The following is a 22,956-nucleotide window of genomic DNA, read 5'->3' on the forward strand; positions in this document are numbered from 1 at the left end:
GTCAAGACGACTGAAATACCCCTACTCGATCCGTGGTAATCAGTCTCCCAGAATGTCGGCAGACTGTACGTAATGTACAGAAAACAACAACATGGCTCAACACGGAAAAATAACTAAAATAATACGTAAACAGTGTGTTCCAGCTTGCATTACATAGGCTACATATTCAGTGCAACCGTGTTGCGAGTGGTGGATTGCGTTAACCTTACTAAAGGACTAGCAACTCTGTAATTATGCATTTCCGGACCCACGATGTGATACTCTTTCCTTGTTCTCTTGATATGAGAAATCCATTTGTGAAATTTTGTCATTGAGTTTTGGTACATATGTTACACCTTGTACAGCAATAAGTTTTGCACTAAATATCTTCAAACCAGCGGGCGATTCTTCAACCAATAACGCTTCGTGAAACTCCCTATCTGCCATAAAACATTTTTTATTTTATTTTTTTAGAATTGGCTTTACGCCGCACCGACACAGATAGGTCTTACAGCGACGATGGGACTCGGAAGGCCTCGGAGTGGGAAGGAAGCGGCTGTGGCCTTAAGTATTTGCTTGGTGTGAAAATGGGAAACCACGGAAAACCATCTTCAGGGCTGCCGAGAGTGGGGCCTCGAACTTACTATCTCCCGGATGCAAGCTCACAGCTGCGCGCCCTTAACCGTGAAACAAACCAGTTTAATACGTACCTTCTGGCAATAAAATATTCCTAATTTCTTCCGATCAATACTGACATAGAGCTGGGGGTCATCATAAAATCTTTGTAACAAAACTGTCATTTAATAAAATATATGACAGAAGTCTAAACCTAGCAACCGTGCAGGTGGTGGTGGCCGTGATATAAAGTATGGAAGGATGGCCAGACAATGTCACCTAGAAAACCGTGCAGGCAGACATACAAGACATTTATGTTCATTTGATTTTCCCATAGGGAAATTTGAAACCACTTTTAGTACAAAATGTTACAATCTGTTAAATTTAACATGGGCAATATACCGTAGTCTGTATTACCTTAAGGACTTCCAAATATGCTGCCTTCGTCAAGCCAATGATAACCAGAAGGATGGCTGCACCTCATCTCACAGGACCTGGACACAGAGATTCACATTAATATTAGTGAAGTCGTTGTTTACAACGGATTCACTTTCAGTAAAAACATTTTAATCACCAAATCCCCACACATATTTGAAATAATATTAGTTACCTACTGTAAAATATAAAAATATAACAATTCCACAAACCAATGACAGCAATTGAGTAAAAGGTCCGAAATGATGTGTAATGTTGTCAGATTTCGTAGCTCCGACGATATGACAATGAATAATAATAATAATAATAATAATAATAATAATAATAATAATAATAATAATAATAATAATAATAATAATAATAATAATAATAATAATGGTTGGTGCATGCATTTCAATGGGCTTGGCAGACTGATATGTAATAGCAACTTCTGGTTTAGTGAGGAAAGCAAGGGGAAACGACCTCACTCTTAATTTCCCTAGTACGCCTCTTCAGTGATGCCTAGGCCATCTATGACAGCAGCTAGCATAGCTGTGGAGGATCAAACCAGCCTTCGGGCTGAATACCCAACATACATACATTAGAATAAGAGGAGAATAAGAATATTTTTTCTATTTGTTTTACGTCGCACCGACACAGATACGTCTTATAGCGACGATGGGATAGGACAGGCATGGGAATTGGAAGGAAGCGGCCGTGGCCTTAATTAAGGCACAGCCCCGGCATTTGCCTGGTGTGAAAATGGGAAACCACGGAAAACCATCTTCAGGGCTGCCGACAGTGGGGCTCGAACCCACTATCTCCCGATTACTGGATACTGGCCGCACTTAAGCGACTGCAGCTATCGAGCTCGGTGAGAATAAGAATAAGAACCCCGCCTGGTGGCCAATGATCGTTAATGCGTCGAGTCTATAGGTCTGACACAGTGGTTAACAGGTGCGAGTCCTGTTGGATGAAAAATATTTCCCTATCAGAATGTTGGCCGGCAGGGTAGAAGAAGTGGTGATACACAATTTCTAATAACTAAATTCCGAGGCAAAAGCCTGGATTCAATTCTAAACCTCTCCGCAGTGTTCATATGGAGTAAGGGCATATGACGCTCTTGATGCTGATTCATCGGTCGGGTGACCCAAGGAAGGGCATCCGGTCGTAAAAAGTCGCAACGAAGATTCACCTCACTTCATAGCCGACCCCGTAGAGCAACGGGACAAGGGTTGGACATGCATTATTGTGGCGATAACAAGGATGAGATTCACGACAATATAGCCTATTACTTACGAATAACTCGCATACAAATTTGTTACTGATAAAAAGTATTGTAAAATGGTCTAGAGTTTCCAATATAACTATTCTGATAAACAATGTATAAGAATGGAGCTACACACGGGGAACAACATGGTTATCGATACAGAAACGATTTCCAATATAACTATTCTGATAAACAATGTATAAGAATGGAGCTACACACGGGGAACAACATGGTTATCGATACAGAAACGAACTTCGAAATATGGTGGTTGCACAATCAAAAGATATGGGGGTCAGAAGGAGTACAGAACATAACTGTATTGAAAGTAGGAATCAATTCGAAATTATACGAACAATAACTACTAAGTTTAATTCGAACGATGATTGAACAGGCGAAAATCTGCCATGACCAAGTCCTCATCTTTCCGTCAACTTTCATAATATTTTTGAAAAGGAAAGGGAAAGCAGGTAGTAGTATTATGATGTAGTTGAACATGACGTCCTAGTTGCAACAACCTGCGGCTAGATGAGGAAAGATAGCCGACAGTCGTACCGCTGTTACCTTGACATATAGGCAGACCACAGCCTGCTCACTGCGCTGCGTTTGTAAGAATGTTAGAACCTTCAGAGAGCGGACCGAGCTCCGCGAACCTGGCAAAGTAACTTCCTTAAGTCATGGTTTCTTCTCCTGTTTTCTGTGCGGAAGAAAGATTTACTATTTCGTATTCGCGATAATGACAACTTTCGTATTCTATACAAAAACACTCACTGGTCCAAAATATATAATATATATATAATATATATAATAAAAATAATAATGATCGCTTTACGTCCCACTAACTACTTTTACGGCTTTCGGAGAGGGCGAAGTGCTGAAATTTAGTCCCGCAGGAGTTGTTTTTCCATGCCAGTAAATCTACTGACACGAGGCCGACTTATTTGAGCACCTGCAAATACCACCGGACTGAACCAGGATCGAAACTGCGAAGTTGCGGTCAGAAGGCCAGCGCATCAACAATCTAAGCCACTCAGCGCGGCGACAGTTGTACAGATGAGCGTTATGTTCATAGTTGTATGGTTTTAAAATCTGTCCTATTTGGAACCAACTGTCGTTGATGGCTCATTGACCCTGATTAAAAGGGTCAACGTCCTCGCGGTCTTCCACCTTATAAAAACTATTTCACAACATTAAAATCTGTTGGAAATATACTGAAATTGTAACAGCATTCAATACGGGAAATCTGTGGGTTACTTTGGTGAAATAGGTAACGTTAGGAAAGAGTTTCAGGAACCTTTACGTTTTCTGTTTATTTTTAACTGACCCAGAATAATGCAAAGAATAATTTTTTTTGCTAGGGGCTTTACGTCGCACCGACACAGATAGGTCTTATGGCGACGAGCAAAGAATAATACTGATCACTTAGGAATACTTGATATTACTAATTAATCCTTTAGTTTTGTTATTTAGTTGTTTTTATGGGGATACATGTTGTTACCATGTAAATAGAAGCCTTATGTTACAGTATTTATTCACAAAAATTAACACCTGAACTTTCTTCGATTGATGACGCTATAAATGCAACATTTTGAATAATTGAGCATTTAGTGAAAAAAGAAAATAACTGAACTTCACCTCCATACGGTACTTACGTCCTCTTGCTGATGTCATGTCTCCTATGAATCAAGAATGAATATTTCTAGTAGTTACGTGGTTTATAAAGTCTATCATCAGCAAAACGCCTTGCATCAGAGCAGTTGACCTTAAAAGTCAAGCATTTAATCTTTCGAAAGATCTAACCATTTCGATAATACAGCAAACGAAATTTAATTCTCAGGAATGACTCAGTTGAGAAACTGGAGAATATGGCAGGTAGACGAGCCTAATGCTTTAAGTCCTAAAGTTCAAAGTTTACTTTTAAAATGAGCAATGACGATGCTTATTATTTAAATCGGCCTAACATCTAGGTCACCGGCCCCACATTGAGAAAGTTCGTGAAGAAAGAATCAACCAAGAGACAAAATCTCGACGTTCTTGAAAGTCCTCTCTGTTTCACTCATTCAGTGAAGAGAAATGTTATGATAGTAATTCTGCTTTTAAATCTAGGAGCACCTTTCCCAGTATCAGCATCAAAAATTAAAATTTAAACCTTTTCTCCACTACACGGAAAAGCATAGAATCACGGATATATTTTTGGGGTTAGAAGACGAGAGTACGAGTTCATATCCACAATTCTATGCTCGAGCAATGCTGTGGGTTTACCAAGCTGACGGATCATCGCAAACAGCTCCTTCTTCTGCTGCATTCAGTACTGTATCGAGCTGGGAATCGATTTGAGGGACGAGAGATTCCATTCGATACTGCCCCCCATAAACGTCTCGTCTTCTACATCCGCGCGAGTAAGGTTTGCTGTATCAGCGGTGGTTTTGAACGTGGCGAACAGACATTTGGTGAAACGAATACGCATAATCTTAATCGCCATGTATTATGTACATTATTTATTTATTTATTTATGTATTTAATTAATTAATTCTTGACTTACATTTTGGTGAAGTTAGGGCTCACGGCCCTCTCTTACACTCAACCACTTTCAACAACCGCATTTAATATGATGTAAAAATAAAGTCCGCCTCTGCGGTGTAGTGGTTAGCGTGATTAGCTGTCACCCCCCGAAGGCCCGGGTTCGATTCCCGGCTGCCACGAAATTTGAAAAGTGGAATGAGGGCTGGAACGGGGTCCACTCAGCCTCGGGAGGTCAACTGAGTAGAGGTGGGTTCGATTTCCACCTCAGCCATCCTGGAAGTGGTTTTCCGTGGTTTCCCACTTATCCTCCAGGCAAATGTCGGAATGGTACCTAAATTAAGGCCACGGCCGCTTCCTTCCCTCTTCCTTGTCTATCCCTTCCAATCTTCCCATCCCCACGCAAGGTCCTGTTCAGCATAGCAGGTGAGGCCGCCTGGGCGAGGTACTGGTCATCCTCCCCAGTTGTATACCAGACCCAGAGTCTGAAGCTCCAGGACATTGCCCTTGAGGCGGTAGAGGTGGGATCCCTCGCTGAGTCCGAGGGAAAAACCGACCCTGGAGGGTAAACTGATTAAGAAGAAGAAGAAGAAGAAGAAGTAAAAATAAAGCAAGACAATAGTTCTACAAAAAAAACTAAATACTATTGACTGATACAACATAAATACAATTAAAATTAAATGCTTAATACTATACATATGATATCTAAATACCTACACCTAACAGTCACGCGAAATTAATTTATGATTATATTCTTATAACAGATAGCAGGAAATGTAAAGTACTAAACTACAGTTGTGTGTTTTACGTATTAATTACAAACAACATGATGAAAGTATAAAAAATTAAGATCGGGTAACAAATAAGTACAAAAATAAGACTCATAATACTAGTAATAATAAGTCTAATAATAATATTAATAATAATAAAGACTGGAGTGCATAACAGATAAAAGAAAACCCATTCACACAACGTACACACACTGACTCACACAACTCACAACTTCCGGCAGAGGACATGCTCGTCGTACAACAAACTGATCGTTTCCTGTGCCATGCCCGGTGCGAGATCTAAGTACTTTTCCTCCCTCCACGTTAGAGCGAGAAGCACCTAGTGTAGAAGTTCGTTACATTCTGGAATCGAACTGCAAGCTTGCGTTCTGATATCAACGCATGAACAACATGTAACTAAGAGTCTGCTTTCTTATAGCAAAGTATAGATGATGCTATTGACCTAGTAGATATAAATGATGAACACTGGTTGCCATGGTTACAGCTGTTACAGCTGTTAATTCCAGAGACCCCCCAGCCAAAAAACGTATTCTTTTTAAAACTGAGCAGGGATGGTGTCAGATTTACGATTGGATTGAATTGCCGTGAACTGATCGAGATTATATCAATATGGATATATTTTTCGTACCAGAACGAAATTGAAAATCCACAGCCTGTTTCCAGTCATTCGACCGGATCAGGAATGGAATGAATGAAGCCCCATCTAGCGGCGAGGATAGGAATTGTGACGGCTGCCGAAGCCTGTCGCATCCTCTGGGGCAATGATTAATGACTGGCAGATGAATGAAATGATATTGCAGAGTGTTGCTGGAATGAAAGATGACAGGAAAAAACCGCAGCACCCGGAGAAAAACCTGTTACGTCTCCGCTTTGTCCACCTCAAATCTCACATGGAGTGACCGGGATTTGAACCACGGAACCCAGTGGTGAGAGGCGCGCTGCCGCCTGAGCCACGGAGGTTACATTTTTCCTAACAGAATGATAATCATGAGTATGCACTGTCTACTCTTTGATACACATTTGTCCAATACACACTTTGCCTGTAAACTTGCGAAGTTCTATCATATTAAGAAATTTACAATCAGCGTTTAGTACTCTCTGTCGCGAATTTTATCATTTTACACTCGTTCTAAAAGCATATAAGTAAGCCTTTCCTAAAGCGGACTTTTATCTCAAAAGCATACGTTTCTAAACACAGGAATAAAATAGGCAAATAGGCAAATTCCCGTCTTTAGTTATGAGGTAGGACCCAGATGTTTGAGATGTCATATTGTTATTGAGTGGTAAGGTGTAATGCTCCAATACAAACTCTGTTCATGGCACCTCGATTACAAATATATCCTTTATTTTGCATTGTTTCCTTTTTTATATTTTAAGAGCATTATCTTTCATTTTGAAGTAAACAAAATGTAATTGCAAAGAAAAATCGTCATCCTATTGGCTGAAGCGGTGGATCACACGGGATCCCAATTTCACTACGACCGAGCTCGATAGCTGCAGTCGCTTAAGTGCGGTCAGTATCCAGTATTCGGGAGATAGTAGGTTCGAACCCCACTGTCGGCAGCCCTGAAAATGGTTTTCCGTGGTTTCCCATTTTCACACCAGGCAAATGCTGGGGCTGTATCTTAATTAAGGCCACGGCCGCTTCCTTCCCACTCCTAGCCCTTTCCTGTCCCATCGTCGCCGTAAGACCTATCTGTGTCGGTGCGACGTAAAACAACTAGCAAAAATTTCACTACGGATGGAAGGGTAGTCTTCTGCCAAGCTAGCTGTAAGGAGATAAGTTCGTTTGTACCTTTTTTTTTTTTTTTTTTTTTTTTTTTATTTCATTGTAGCATTTATAGGCCTATTAATTTACGTATTGTGGAAAGTTGGTTAGTTGCAATGCTGTAATTAGTCGCGAACTTTCAATAATTTATATTACTAAAATGTAAATAATCTTTTAATTTATTACTGAACGAGGAGTTAGAACGCCGGTGGTCTCTCGTCACGGAGTGGATGAAAATTAAAAATAGATATTTTGAACTCTGATTCATTTCCTGTGAAAATGGAGATTTATAACTGAAATATTTTCTTTCTTTCTTTCTTTCTTTCTTTCTTTCTTTCTTTATCTGTTTACCCTCCAGGGTAGGTTTTACCCTCGGACTCAGCGAAGGATCCCACCTCTACCGTTCAAGGGCAGTGTCCTGGAGCGTAAGACATTGGTCGGGTATACTAATGGGTAGGAGGACTAGTACCTCTCCCAGACAACCTCACCTTCTGTGCTGAACAGAGGCTTTTTGAAGGCGTGGGAAGATTGGAAGTGGCAGGAAAAGAAGAGGGAAGGATGTGGCCGCGTCCTTAAGTACCATCCCGGCATTTTCCTGGAGGAGAAGTGAGAAACCACAGAAAACCCCCTCGAGAATGGCTGAGGTGGGGATCGAACCCACCCCTACTCAGTTGACCTCCCAAGGATGAGTGAACCTCGTTCCAGCCCTCGTGCCTCTTTTCAAATTTCGTGGCAGAGCCAGGAATCGAACCCGGACCTCACGCTAACTACTAAAACACAGAAGCGGACTACAACTGAAATGTAATTTTAAAAAATCGTGAGTAACTTTCACCAGCGCTATGTGTAGGCTCTAGTGAACGCTATTACGCTTCCGCTAAGCCTTCGCGAAACATAGGTTGAAGATCGAATGTGGTGCAGCTAGGACGATGTCACAGCGGCTAGACATACAAGATGGCACGTTTTGAACTGTGTCAGAGCGTGTTTTATAAGGCTGCAAAGACTATCTTTACAAGACCAAGCCAGTGAAAAGAACGTTTGTTTGGATTGGTGAGGTCTGGTTAGTAACCGTTGTGCTGGAGGGGGCAAGTAAAGAGAGTCTGGGGTGCGTAAGCTCCAGCATCCCATCTAGAGTCCCGCTAAATTGAGGCAATAAGTAACATTATGGGTGCAAGCCACGCCAATTTCAAATCATGCGGTTTTCTAATATTTTCAACGAGAGAGGCAGTCTTGTGAGCACACATGATGCAGGATCTATTGCAGGCAACAGACGGCTGGCCCGGCTGACCAAAGCCGGCGAATAGCGACATATAAAATGTTCACAAATCTGAGATTTATAGTGCTTCCCTTTTTAATTCTTCTTTATAAGTAAGAATACTGCTAGGGGCAGCTTGTTGAGTCCCTGGCAAGCATATAGGAAGGATCTCTCCTCTACGTTACTCAGGTATCGTTTCACGTAATTTTTTTTTTTTTTTCACCCGGTGAACTAGACAAGAAACTGCCAGATTATAACATTTTTGAGGACGTATTTCCATGTAAATTACGAATTCTCTTGCTCCTATTTTAAAGTTTTGTAAGAAACATCTCCTCTAATAGTCTTTCTCTTTATGAAACAAATGCATGTTTATACTAAGCATTATTGCCAATTAGCCCAGCTGTAAAAATTTAAGATATAGGAACATTGTTATTTAAGTCAATTTTATTATTTTTCATATCAAATGTAAAAAGATACCATATAGATCAACATAGAAATACTGCGATGCATTTGACACGAGTACAGAAAGCGTTTTCTATGCAGCTTTTCTACCAGTCCACTGTGAACACAACCAACAACAATTTTCTGCATAAACTGCAGCATCTTCAAACTTCAACAAGCTGCCCGGAGCAATGATCGAGTTGTAGAAGAGTGGCTTTCCCCTGGTGGAGTCATTTAGGGTTGTGGAGAAGTCAGGAGAAGTTTTGACTGAACCTCTGGGAAGGTAGCCGCTGTCAGCAAAAAGTTTCGTAAGAGTCCTGCAGCAGAATCCATGATCGAAAGCGACGGTAAAAGTAGCCAAGGTGCTACGAGGTGAGGTAGATGAAGCAATTGAACTAAAACCAGATGAAGTGGCTTCATTGAAGTTTAATCCAATCACTTCCTGTGATATTTAGAGATCTTTCTCTCAGTACAAAACATTCTGCCCGACAGGAGAACAAGACTGTTACCGGAAACACTGAAAAGTTGGTTGTTGTATATTCTTCTATAGTAATTGAGTGTGTTATTAAATTATAAGTATTTTTTCATACCTATTTGTTGCCTATTTTACACGTTAGTGCCTATTTACATGCCTATTTTGGCTAAATTAAGAGCCTACATGCCTACCTATTTTAACTGTTTTAGTGCCTATAATTCTCATCTCTACTCATAACCATATGAAGACATCTGTAACCTTTATTTACAATCCCGTTCATGCGATTACCTCAGTAAAGATATTTCCTTATAGTAACAAATCTAATCTTAAGAGTGGTGAGAAACTTTCATTCCATTAACGCAGTGGGTATGACCTTGTTCCAAAGACCTTCCTCTCGCTTTGATGCTGGCTGGGACGTGGCGATTGTATTAATCCGCGCATCTTAAATTTTCATTATTCAAGAAACAGAAGTGAAATGGGACCAGAGGCAGCAAAACCAGTCAGATACTTTGAAGATGACGTCTGGCGCGAAGGAGGTCAAAGCATTGGCAAATCGAAGATCACAATAGGGACGTTTCACGGATACCCTATGTTCCAGTGGAAAACAGAAGGATTAAGTCATTAATTCAAAGTCAACACAACCTGTCAGCATTAGCTACAAGCATGATTTTTCGCGTTAACGATAACTTTTTTTTTGCTATTTTGTTTTACGTCGCACCGACACAGATATGTCTTATGGCGACCATGGGAGAGGAAATGCCTAGGAAGTGGAAGTGGAAGGAAGCGGCGGTGGCCTTAATTAAGGTACAGCCCCGGCATTTGCCTGGTGTGAAAATGGGAAACCACGGAAAACTATCTTCAGGGCTGCCGACAGTGGGGCTCGAACCCACTATCTCCCGATTACTGGATACTGGCCGCACTTAAGCGACTGCAGCTATCGAGCTCGGTAAATAATACTTTGAAGCGATTTTGAGATATCGTAAAGAATCATCTGATTCAGGTTAAGAAATTAGTGATTTTGTTTTCGCGAATTACAGCGAATTAAAGAGACAATGCCAGTTTAAAACGAAATTGACATATTTTGCGATGTGTGTGAAAATGCAGCGAAATTCGTGGAAAATAACAACCTTGAAATTGTATTCCAATATTACAGAAGACAGAATAAAGATTTCTCAATTCGACTTAAGTATCTCTTCGTATTAATATTATATAAAATACCTTAATGGTACGGCGATACAGGGTGAAAGCAATGGCCATATAGAGTAAAAGGGCAATTTGTTAGTAATCTTGATTAGGGCTATATTATAGTTCTGGTCAAGATTACATAAGGAATAATGAGTAATAATTAATATTATTTCTCTCTATTTATCTATCTTCGACATAAATAATTCACAAATCTCACGAATTACACTTTTTATGAATAATTTTAGGAAATGATTAAAGCGAAATTAAAGCGATGGGGTCAGCCCTATTTCGCGAAATAACGTGAAAAATGGTTTCCTTTTCGCGAAATCGAATATAAATTAATGCGAAAAAATCAAGTCCCTATCCATAGCCAATAAGCAGAAACGAAAACCGTAGTGAACAGGGTCAATGTGCAAACAGTAGTGTTTCGAGTTGATGTATGACGTCATGGTAGGGATGCCGATTATGAAATTTTAACATGACAATACGATTAATAGCCCTTAGGCTTTCAAGCGTGACGTCTTCTGTTCACTGGCCAATACAGATGTACAGAGCATAAAAGGGAACGGTGCCAAAATCGTGCTTGGACACTACACGATTATCAAGTTATGCTGTCATGTTCTTCCTCCATTCAGTATAATGTGTTTTGAATTTTAAACCGCGATGTTGCCACAATATGTCTTCTCGATAGTTGTGCAGTCTACCTATAGGGTAAGTAAGTAGTTACTTTCTCAAATAAATAAATAAAGAAATCATGAAAGACATTAAACAGGAGGAAACGGATTTACTTAAGTTGAGTACAAAACCTATCTCCAAAAGAATCGAGCGTGTACTTTTTATCGAAATGTTCATACTACTCAAGACTTGACGAATCATTTTAATGGATTTTTTTACAAAGGTCACCAATCTCACAGAGAAGAAAGATGAATCGTTAACCTTCGAAGAATCAAGGTGTCTGGTTAATAAGCAAAGCAAGGTAGTTTGACGTGACTGATAATATCATGGTTATAGCCATGGGACCTCCAGTTTTACGTGGAATTCGAACCACAAGGACTAGTTTCATTGTTTCAAAGATGCCACAAGCAATGACCGGCTGCCTTGAACATAAATACTGTACAACGAAATTGATAGCACCTTACATTTCAAACAGTGGCATATTTAGAGCTTATCATCATCATCATTATTATTATTAGACTATTATTATTAGTATTATTATTCAGGTGATTGTCGGAATGGTCTGCGCAGTAGCCTTTGAATCAGAGGGCCTCGGGTTCAATTCTCGACCGGAGCAGCGATTTTAGCCGCATTTCCTCTAGCTCGGGGATTGGGTGTTTGTGTTTATCTTAATACTCTTCTCTTCTTCTACATAAAACACGACACTACCAAAGACCATAGAAACACGCAATACTGAATACGGCCCTCCAAATAGGGTTAGTAGCAGGAAGGTTTTCCGACCGTAAAACTGAGCCAAATCCACACACGGTGCCGACCCCAAAAATTTGAAAAGAAGAGTCACATATATTAGCCTATAATAATTAATTCCTTTATTTACTTTCCATAAATCGTTGATACAGCTCAGGGATGGTGAATGGAGATCGGGCTTAGCCTCACGTACACCAAGGTGCCTCCATCCCCTCACTTTTGTCATCCAGGTCAAACTTTTATCTTTCAGCAAATTCCTCACTGAAAAATGCATTCTACTGGTAGAAGCAATCCTCCGGTTCACCTCTGTTTTTTAAATTATTTACAAAAACGTGTTTATACCACGAAGGTCTCCCCCACATTACAAGTTCTAGATACTTGTATTACTTCACTTCCAAACCATGCTGACCCGTACATATGTTTAACTCTTGCATTTGCATTACTCAATAATTTGGAAATAAAATAAAAGAATGCTAGAATTATAGAAATTATGTGGCATTTCTTGCAAACCAGAACATTAATCCGTGCAACAATAACTTTTTCCCCGAATAGTGCAGCTGAACTTCCTGTGAATGCGGACGATCTCTCACTTGGTGCACTGATTTCACAGACACACTGTATGTGAGACTGAGAAGACTCAAATTGCGAAGGAAATCCTTATGCTACTAATCACGGCTATATGTGGCCTAGTAATTGCTACGTACATGAATACGTGGACTGCGTTTTAATGAAAAACAGAAGAAGAAAAAGAACATTATATTATTGAAGAAGGAACTGTGAGGAAGAGATTATGAGCACAAAAAAGAAAGTTACCTTGAAGATGTTTATTACAATAGAGCCAAGGTTAAAAATAAAAGTGAAAGGATTCATGAAAATGGGTGGAGGGGAACGATCTGTTAGATAATCAATCGCTGGTCGCGTACTATATTTACTACCAGCAATGGTTCAGTACGGTTATGGTCCTTGAGATAAAATAATATTCTGTATTTATTATTACTTTTGAAATGGAGCCTCCATGGCTCAGGCGGCAGCGCGCCGACCTCTCACCGTCGAGTTCCATGTTTCAAATACTGGTCACTCCATGTAAGATTTGTAGTAGGCAAAGCGGAGCGGGACATGTTTTTCTCCGGGCACTCCTGTTTTTCCTGCCATCTTTCATTCCAGTAACACTCTGCAATATCATTTCATTTCAACTGTCGGTCATTAATCATTGCTCCAAAGGAGTGCGACAGGCTTCGGCAGCAGCACAATTCCTATCCTCGACGCTAGATGCGGCTTCATTCATTCCACTCTTGACCCGGTCGAATGACTGGAAACAGACTGAGGATTTCTTCTTGTTATTCTTCTTTTGAAATGGAGGCATTTTAATTTGACGGCATTTTCACTACCTGCGCTTCAATTTCGATGCTCTGTTTCACTAGATTTCCGCTGTGCGATCCATGGCCGAGTTTTAATTAATTTTGTTGGATAAACACCAAATGTGGAAGGTCGGCGGGTGCAGAATGTGTTTCGGCCCACAAGTGGCCACGGCTCTTAATTCTCTCTGAGGGGCAGAATGGAAAAAAAAATGGTTTCTCTTAACTTGTAGCACATACCGCCGAAAAAATACATGCATCATCCTCAAGGACAAGGTCATTTTATTCATAAGCGATGTGACAGGTAGTTCATGATTGCAGGAGTATGTGATTACATATTCAGACCAAATGAAACACACACGTCACAGTAAAGGGTGCAATACACAGAGTACCCCCCCCCCCCCCCTATGGCGGCAATGCAGGCGTGTGTTAGCGCATGCAAACGATCATACCCTGAGATAGATTGTCTCAATCATCTTGCACCTTTTTGATGCAATTCGGCAATGGCTCTTGCAGCCTCTAGAGAACATTTAAGTTCAATTGGCGAGAGATCCAGTGATTTTGGTGGCCAGGGAAGTTATTATACACCACGTAGAGCACGTTGCGTCATAGCAACTGTATGTGGACGTGCAGAAAAAAGCACATCACCTTCCTGTCGAAGAAATGTCAGTAGTGTTGTGTTGTATACAAGGAACTTGGTATACAGTAACACAACATAAAGTTTATTGCTTCAATAGTTTTATACAGTATTTACAAGAAAATGAAACTTTGAAGTCTTTCTATTCAATAAATATAAACCGATAATGACTAATGGAAATTTGGGAGCCATAAATATACAAATAAGTAATTCTTAAAATTTGCCGTCTGTTGAGACTCATTTTCCAGGGTCGTTGCCTTGTAACAAGGAGATCTGAATCAATGATACCTGGAAAATAATATTGGAAAAGGAGTCCATCTGGTACTTTCCCCCCACCCATAAAATTAAACAGAATATATCTTAATATCACACAAATTTACTTAATTAAACCAGAATATATCTTAAAATCTGAGCATAGCTCGTCGTAATACACCCTTGAACACATATATATATATATAAACAGAATATTAATATGAATAATTAATGTTTCTAATTATGAAGTAACTCTCTCTCTCTCTATAGGAACTCAGTTTATCCCGAAACGCATATTATAAACACGCAGTCATGACTTTTTCGAAAATGGACTCCCTTTTGCTGATAGCGTTGATATACTGTATTCTGGAACGGCCCAACACGTTACCTCATGTAGATATTCTTAACCATAGAATATTGTCCCACTCCAGCATCACTCTTCCTGGTTCCGTCAACTGAAGATCTCCAAAAACTCCCAACATGGCATGAGACCTCTTCCCTCAACTCGTACCAAACACTTCTCTGATTACCACCAGTATCACCTCTGCACACTGCAAGCTGCCACTTCCAACTGCTGACGCGTGCTTGCACCACACTAGCCCAAGCCAACACAACAGCATCTTAAAACAGCCCAGTTCCGGGAATTTCTCTACCTCAGCTCCGTCAACACGTAAACATCCACTCGGAGAATTGTCACGTAGGTACACAACCAGGAGATAAACTGAGTGAACTAAACACGCTAGTCCCAAATAAATATCGAGATTATATACAATAATGAGAGTTCCAAAAAGAGTTACTAAACCACGACGGCTAAATACACACATAATTGAAATATACACATGAATAAATAATAATAATAATAATAATAATAATAATAATAATAATAATAATATCTGACCGGGGTTTGTCAGGTTACAACTTGTCTTGAAGCTTGATTGATTGCACGCAGTTAATGCAGTTATCATAATAGACTGAAAGTCTGTGGCACAAATATGTATTTACAAAGAGAGAGTCCTATATACACATTCACACCTATCTTGAGGAGATAGTCTATTCCACTGGGAAATGTCCTTAGATAGTCGAAAACTATCTGCTGTGGAATAACAAGTGTAACCTGTAGAGAGAATCGCGTTAGTAGAATGCTAGTATTGGACTTAGACTTGCAAGGAACTTGCATCAATATCTTAATTCGCAAAATGTTAAGATATTCGTCGGAGCACAGGTGAGGACTTGAGAGTGTAGCAGAATGCTTGACTCGGGGCTCGACGTTCCTACGGGAATCAGGGAAGATGAGGCAATGTCCGGAGGTGAGACCTCACGACCAGCAATCAGTCCACCTGTTCAAGACACATTTTTAAGAGGAATGCCTCCGTGTTTGACTTGCGGTGTGGTCTGGTCGTTGGACACTGGGGTAGTCCTCGGTAAGGCGAGGAAAGTCGCTCCTTATATAGCGCTGGCTGACGTCACAGACGAGCATGCCAGGCGCAGTGCAGATATCTCGTAGGCTCTGGAAACATCGGTGATGCGGCGGGTTGCGGAGCTTGTAGGCGCGGAGGACACACACAACAAGTAGCATGGGGACAACAGCCTGTAAAATGTAGCGGGTACTGGTTACGATACCCGGCAGAAATACCAACTGTGACCGCGAGTTGTAACTGATGGCCTCCCACAGCATAAAGCCTGGGGTGGGACCTGGGTGTCGCGGGCGAATGCACTCTGGAATAGGCCCCTCACCAGGTCTACGCCGTACGCGTGTACGTCCTTCACTTGCATACAGACAGAACCTACTCTCGTCTCTGAAGACAACAGAGCGCCATTCCCCTCGCGAGTCGACTCTTTCACGACACCAGAGTAGCCATGCTTGGCGGTGTCGTGATGTCAGTGGTAGCCTGGCCAGGGGCACACAAGATCGTAATCCTGGTGCAGCAGACGGTTCCCAATGGACCTTGGTGACACAGCAAGTGCAACATGGGACCGGATTTCGTTCCTGGGAGATGTTTGGTCGGCCATCGCTGCTCGCACAATGCGCTGATCTTGACATGCGTCTGTACTACGTGAGCGCCATCTGATCGCCGATGTCCGTGAAAAATGAATCACTAATACAACAACCCCTCAGTTTGCACATTTTATACCCTGGTGCCACTGAACACAGTCCTTGAGGATGTTACATGGTCTTCTTTTCCGGCAGTGTACATGTTTTCATTCCCTACCCGGAAGGGAAGATTTGATGGAAGTGGGAAATGGGTGAATAGATGTGATAGAAGGTAGAGTACGGTGGTGTTGGTCTCTTGGCTAAGTGTTTTATTTAGTTTCAAATATTGATACATATATAGATATACAAATTAGATACCAATCATATAAACACTTACTTCATACAACAACAATAAAGGTGGTTAATTTTGAAGGACAGGACAGATAATTGACATTCAAGACTTAATTACTTCTTTTGACTTAGCAGTACATATTGCCACTTTTCTCTAAGCATGATGATAGATATAGGATGCTTAACAAAATTCATGATGAACACTAATGAATTAGTCACGTTAGTGGACTTGTATACACATTTTAACTTTTCTTTATATTTTATTTTGTTTTGTTTTATTGATATAGGATACTCAACATCTTTACATTTTTCTGGCAACCTGGTTGTTGAAATTATTTACAGGTTGATGTAAGATAGGACAGAAAGCTTAACAGCAGTTCCATACCAGAGTGTTTCTTCCTTCCGTACTGGTTGTCTGAATATATTTCCTTCCGCCTTAAAAATAGTTATGATTTGTATAATTTTTGGAAAATGACACAAAATTTAATTAACAACCTAGACTTAACTCTTAATTTGGGCTAATACCACTGAATACCTATAGTAAGCATTTATGATCAAACACGTCAATAGATAAGTTTTATATAAAGCTAGGAGCAAGTACAGGCTATAAGGATATATAATAATACCTACATATTTAACTTGTGGTCCTTTAGACCTTATCTTTCCTCGATTGATCACTCACAGTGTTAAGAATTTCGCGTTTCATGTCGAAGTATGCGGATACCAGACGGAGTCTTGTTATAGCAGCAGGGGAACGATTATTACTGTATTAATGGTCACCTATTCGGCGAACTTTAATCACTGGTTTCTTTGAACTCACGATTATTTGTTTCCAAGTGTTGTATGTGTTGGCAATATCCAAGAACTCTTAAGTATCAACATTATGAACTTCACGCTAGCCTACCTTCTCAAACTTAAGTGTTATAATGAATGATGATCATTCATTCTGTTTTAGTTTTCAAAGCTTTAGATCTTTCTACATTTGTAATATCTTAGCTCCATATACATACTTGAGTGTGCGACGTCACTTTCATTTTCATTCTCTCTCTCTCTCTTCGTTTGGTCCTCATTCCCTCACACTCTACCATTCCCTTAGATTTTTAATTTTTACTTAGGGTTTACCTTCTCATTATTGTCTTCTTTAATTACGAGTTAGAATATATTAATTGCGAATCGTCTCTTTACCGAGCGAGTTGGCCTTGCGGTTAGGGTCGCGCAGCTTTGAGCTTGCATCCGAGAGATAGTGGGTTCGAACCCCACTGTCGACAACCCTGAAGATGGTTTTCCGTAATTTTCCATTTTCACACCAGGCTGTACTTAATTAAAGCCACGGCCGCATCCTTCCCATTCCTAGGCCTTTCCTCTCCCATCGTCACCATAAGACCTATCTGTGTCGGTGCGACACAGATAGTGGCCGTGGCCTTAATTAAGGTACAGCCGCGGCATTTGCCTGGTGTGAAAATGGGAAACCACGGAAAACCATTTTCAGGGCTGCCGACAGTAGGGCTCGAACCGACTATCTCCCGATTACTGGATACTGGCCGCACTTAAGCGACTGCAGCTATCGAGCTCGGTAATTTAAATACTATAAAACTGATTTTTTTTGCTAGTTGGTTTACGTCACACCGACACGGATAGGTCTTATGGCGTCGATGGGACAGGAAAGGGCTAGGAGTGGGAAGGAAGCAGCCGTGGCCTTAATTAAGGTTCAGCCCCAGCATTTGCGTGGTGTGAAAATACGAAACCACGGAAAACCATTTTCAGGGCTGCCGACAGTGGGGTTCGAACCTACTATCTCCCGAATACTGGATACTGGCCGCACTTAAGCGACTGCAGCTATCGAGCTCGGTATAAAACTGTTTATTTCAACGATAAATCTTCATTACTGTCAGCATAATTGCATGCATTATATCGGAGTTTAAATGTTTAGCTTGACTAATGATGGTTACCTAGGTGTACTTCCTCTTAAAACAACGATAACCACCATCGTTGTGCGGACAAGTGAGCACTCTGTTCCGAATATGATCATAAACCCGTAAGGCATTCTACAGCAACCAAGTGGTACTCCGGTGTTACAGGATTATGAACGAGCAATAGAACACTACAAGTTCAGAATACTCTGTTATGTCTTGTTCGTGATAACAACAATAAAACTGCTTACTTTTGCAGTTAATGTTTACTTCTCTGATATTACTGTCAATGCACTGAGGGAAATGATTTGAAATTTTATAATATTCACTGATTACGTAGTTTTCCCCACCCGGCTACTCATTCCTGCCACCCGATTGACTAAAATTTCTGGGGAGAACACTCAGTGTTTCATGTATCTAACATTTCTACAAGGCATACACGAGGTCGCTGTACGTCATTATCAGCAAAGAGCGCTGAGCTGCCCAGCCATCTTTCATGAATTAATTATAACGCTACCATTGTCCGACTCGTTGGCTGAACGTTCAGCGTACTGGCCTTCGGTTCAGAGGGTCCCGGGTTCGATTCCCGGCCGGGTCGGGGATTTTAACCTTAATTGGTTAATTCCAACGGCACGGGGGCTGGGTGTATGTGTTGTCTTCTTCATCATTTCATCCTCATCACGACGCGCAGGTCGCCTACGGGTGTCAAATAGAAAGACCTGCACCTGGCGAGCCGAACCCGTCCTGGCATATCCCGGCACTAAAATCCATACCACATTTCATTTTTTTTTTTTTTTTTGCTAGTTGTTTTACTTCGCACCGACACAGATAGGTCTTACGGCGACGATGGGACAGGAAAGGGCTAGGAGTGGGAAGGAAGCGGCCGTGGCCTTAATTAAGGTACAGCCCCAGCATTTGCCTGGTGTGGCAATGGGAAACCACGGAAAACCATTTTCAGGGCTGCCGACAGTGGGATTCGAACCTACTATCTCCCGAATACTGGATACTGGCCGCACTTAAGCCATTTCATTTCAACACTACCATTGTTTTAACAGAAAAATTATGATTAAATTTAGATAACATTTAGAATATATTATTTGATCATTCACCCGAGTTTAACTTAAATATACGTGCACTAACCACAATAGTTTCCTCATCAGAAGATTAGTCGGAATGTAGCTGATTAAATGTCTTCTTTGCAAAGCATGTCGCAAAATAACAGTTTACAGACATAACGCAAAGTAGGTTTTCTCATCTAGGCTGTGGATAACGACTTATTAGCATGTGATTATACAATAACACCGACTTATGCAACATGAATTCAAGTATTAATGACCTACAAATTGCTGCAGGGCAAGATTTCACACATAGCAATAATGACTTGTAATATCTGTCGTAAAACAATTCTCTTCACAGCAGAAAACGAGCATGTCGGTCGCACTGTACGGGACATGCAGCTGTTAGCTTGCATTCGGGAGATGGTAAGTTTGAACCCCACCTATAACTCTGAGGATGGTTTCCCATATTCGCATCAGGACATGCTAGGACAGTGCGTTAATTATATCTCTCCCTGTGGTTCAGTGGTACGGTGTCGGCCTTTGAATCCCAAGATCGTGGGTTCAGATCAGACATAGGTAGTCGGAATGTTGAAGGGTGGAAAAGGTAAATTCCATACTCTATGTCGTGTAATGTCGCATGTATTCTGATGGCACATTTGTGTTTACCTGACAAAATTAATTAAAATCTCTGCCACAGATCGCCTTATAGATTTCTAGTTTCTCTGCTAACTGAAACAGTAAGACGGAACATCGATATTGGCACGCAGGCAACAGTGCTGGTGGTGATCATTGTTTTAAGAGAAAATACAACGAGGCAACCATCCTCTATATAACTTAACACTAATCAGAGATAACAAATGGAAGGGATCCTGCACTTCGAAAAATAAAGGTATCAGCCAAAGAAAGGCAAGGGCCACGACTGGCGTGAAAATGAAAAACACTCTCTAGGCCTCGAATGCTCAAATACCGTCGGGGTCGGAAAAGAACAAGAGTTGACCAAGGGAGGTAAGATAGGATAGATGAAAGTGAGGAGCCTGGCACAAGTAGGTGCAAGCAACGTCAGGATTCAGCTAAGAGCCCCGTGGTCACAACCCACGCTCCAAAGTTAAGAGCCTCAGGGGCTCTTTTTTGAATTGCGACTAATCCAAAAAGTCTGTACATGGTAGGAGAGAACATAGATTATTATTATTATTATTATTATTATTATTATTATTATTATTATTATTATTATTATTATTATTATGAGCTGCCTAGCTGAGGTGGCAAAGATGTAATCGGTTCACCTGGGAAGATGTGGGTTCGGATCTCCACCAGGAAGTCGAAAAATTTAGGTAAGAGTTCTCTGCTTCTGGAAAGGCAATACGACCCTAATTTTCGCTTATGTAAATTCCTGAGGGCAAAGGCGACCGGTCATAAAGCTATCCAATCTATCCCACTTAGCGCCGAGGTTACGAATAGTGCAAGGCTTTACCTTCCACTTCTCCGAAGGCCTTCATAGTTTTGCTCTGTCGCAATAACGGGGACGCTTCAGGAATCATATTTATATTCGAAGGTGTTAGGGAAGTCTGCACTAACTTGAAATTGGTTGCACCGGGCGAGCTGGCCGTGCGGTTAGGGGCACGCAGCTGTGAGCTTGCATCCGGGAGATAGTGAGTTCGAACCCCAATGTCGGCAGCCCTGAAGATGGTTTTCCGTGGTTTCCCATTTTCACACCAGGCAATTGCTGGGGCTGTACCTGTACGGCCGATTCCTTCCCATTTTTAGCCCTTTCCTATCCTATCGTCGCCATAAGACCTATCTGTTTCGGTGCGACGTGAAACAAATTTAAAAGACATTGGATGCGGATCGCTGGCCTCAAGGGTGAGCACTAAGAAGCTGGATGGATGGGGTGAAATACGACATTGAAGAAAACTCGCCGCTAGGGACATTATGAAATCAAAGTAAGCTGGAAACGAAGAAGATGATGAAGATAATTTTAGAAGAATATTGTCAAGAGAGAAAGAAAGAAGAAAGAGAAAAAAAATAATTTATATGAGCAGGGCTTGGTAAAGTACCTCAGGATTTATAATGAAATCTTACAGCGTTTTCCTCAGAATTGACGTGGAGAAATCCACCCGACTCCTTGGGTGAATGGTCAGGTCGGGAGGGCTCCCGGTTGATTCCCAACCGAGTCGGGAAGTAGTAGCTTAAGAAGAAGTGCAACTGGTCGACCGTCCTTTCCTAACACTAATCAGAGGGATAACTAGCAGAGGTCCGACACTTCGAAGAATGAAAGTATCTGTAGGACTAAATGAAAAAAAATGGCGTGGAAATGAAGGGCATCCTAGGCCTCGTAATCCTAATACTGTCGGCGTCGGAAGAGAGGAAGAGTAGGCCAAGAGAGGGTGGAGAGGAAAAATGAAAGTGACAAGCCTGGCACGAGTAAGTGGAAGTAATGTCAGACTCAGATGCGGAAACCACGGTCACTAGCCCCGCTCCCAAGTTGAGATCCCCTGGTCTCCCTTTTATCACCTCTTACGACAGGCAGGGGATCCCGTGGATGTATTCTACCATCCCCACCCACAGGGGATTGAGTCGTGGGTTTTAATCACTTCTGAACAATTCCTCTGACTCGGGGGCTGGGTGTTTGCATTTTCTTCCTTGTTTTGTTTTATGACGCACCGACACAGACAGATGTTAATGGCGACGATAGGATATGAATAGGAAGGAAGCGGCCGGCAGTGGTCTTAATTAAGGCAAAGCCAGAGCATTTGTCTGGTCTTCTCTAAGGTTTGGAAGACTAGCAAAGTAGTCTTTATTCCGATACACGGGAAGGATTATACAAAAAAAAAAAATTTTTAAAAGTAAAAATAAAAACCTTGATGATGATGATGCTTGTTGTTTAAAAGGGTCTAACATCGAGGTCATCGGCCCAAAATAAAAACCAGACCGATAACCTTAATAACTCAGATTTCCAAAATTTTCGAGAAATTCTGAATCGCCTCAGTGTCCAACCTTCACACCCAAATAATAATGAGACCAGTACAATTTGGGTTCTAGTCGAAACGCAGTTTCCTTCTGTTGGCACCACAAGGTCATTTAACTTAAAGCGTAGCGTGCCGGCGGTATTTTGCGACGTAGAAAAAAAGCTTTTGACACTGTCTGGCACGAAAAAAGTAATAGCTAAACTTCTGTATCTATATAAAATTTCAAATTATATAGTCAAAATTACAACATCCCTTTTACCCAATAGGAAATTTAATGGTACAATAAAAGAAGGAAGTCCACCACTCGGTCGCTCCAAATCGGAGTA

The 22,956-nt window shown here is 41.1% G+C and overlaps 1 protein-coding gene across 4 annotated transcripts in view; it reads right to left on the minus strand.

The window, feature by feature from the left end:
* Positions 1 to 22,956, minus strand: part of LOC136876207 (uncharacterized) — a 265,691-nt gene that overhangs the window by 154,901 nt on the left and 87,834 nt on the right. For 2 of the 4 annotated variants that reach the window (XM_067149961.2, XM_067149962.2), the window contains exon 2: positions 1,012 to 1,088. The gene's annotated coding sequence lies outside the window, so the exon portion shown is untranslated. Of the gene's footprint in view, positions 1 to 1,011; positions 1,128 to 14,761; positions 14,893 to 22,956 lie in introns of those variants that run through there. The other 2 variants (XM_067149963.2, XM_067149964.2) reach the window with 2 other exon arrangements.

This window comes from Anabrus simplex, chromosome 6, assembly GCF_040414725.1.
Source record: "Anabrus simplex isolate iqAnaSimp1 chromosome 6, ASM4041472v1, whole genome shotgun sequence".
In the NCBI taxonomy this organism is placed as follows: domain Eukaryota; kingdom Metazoa; phylum Arthropoda; class Insecta; order Orthoptera; family Tettigoniidae; genus Anabrus; species Anabrus simplex.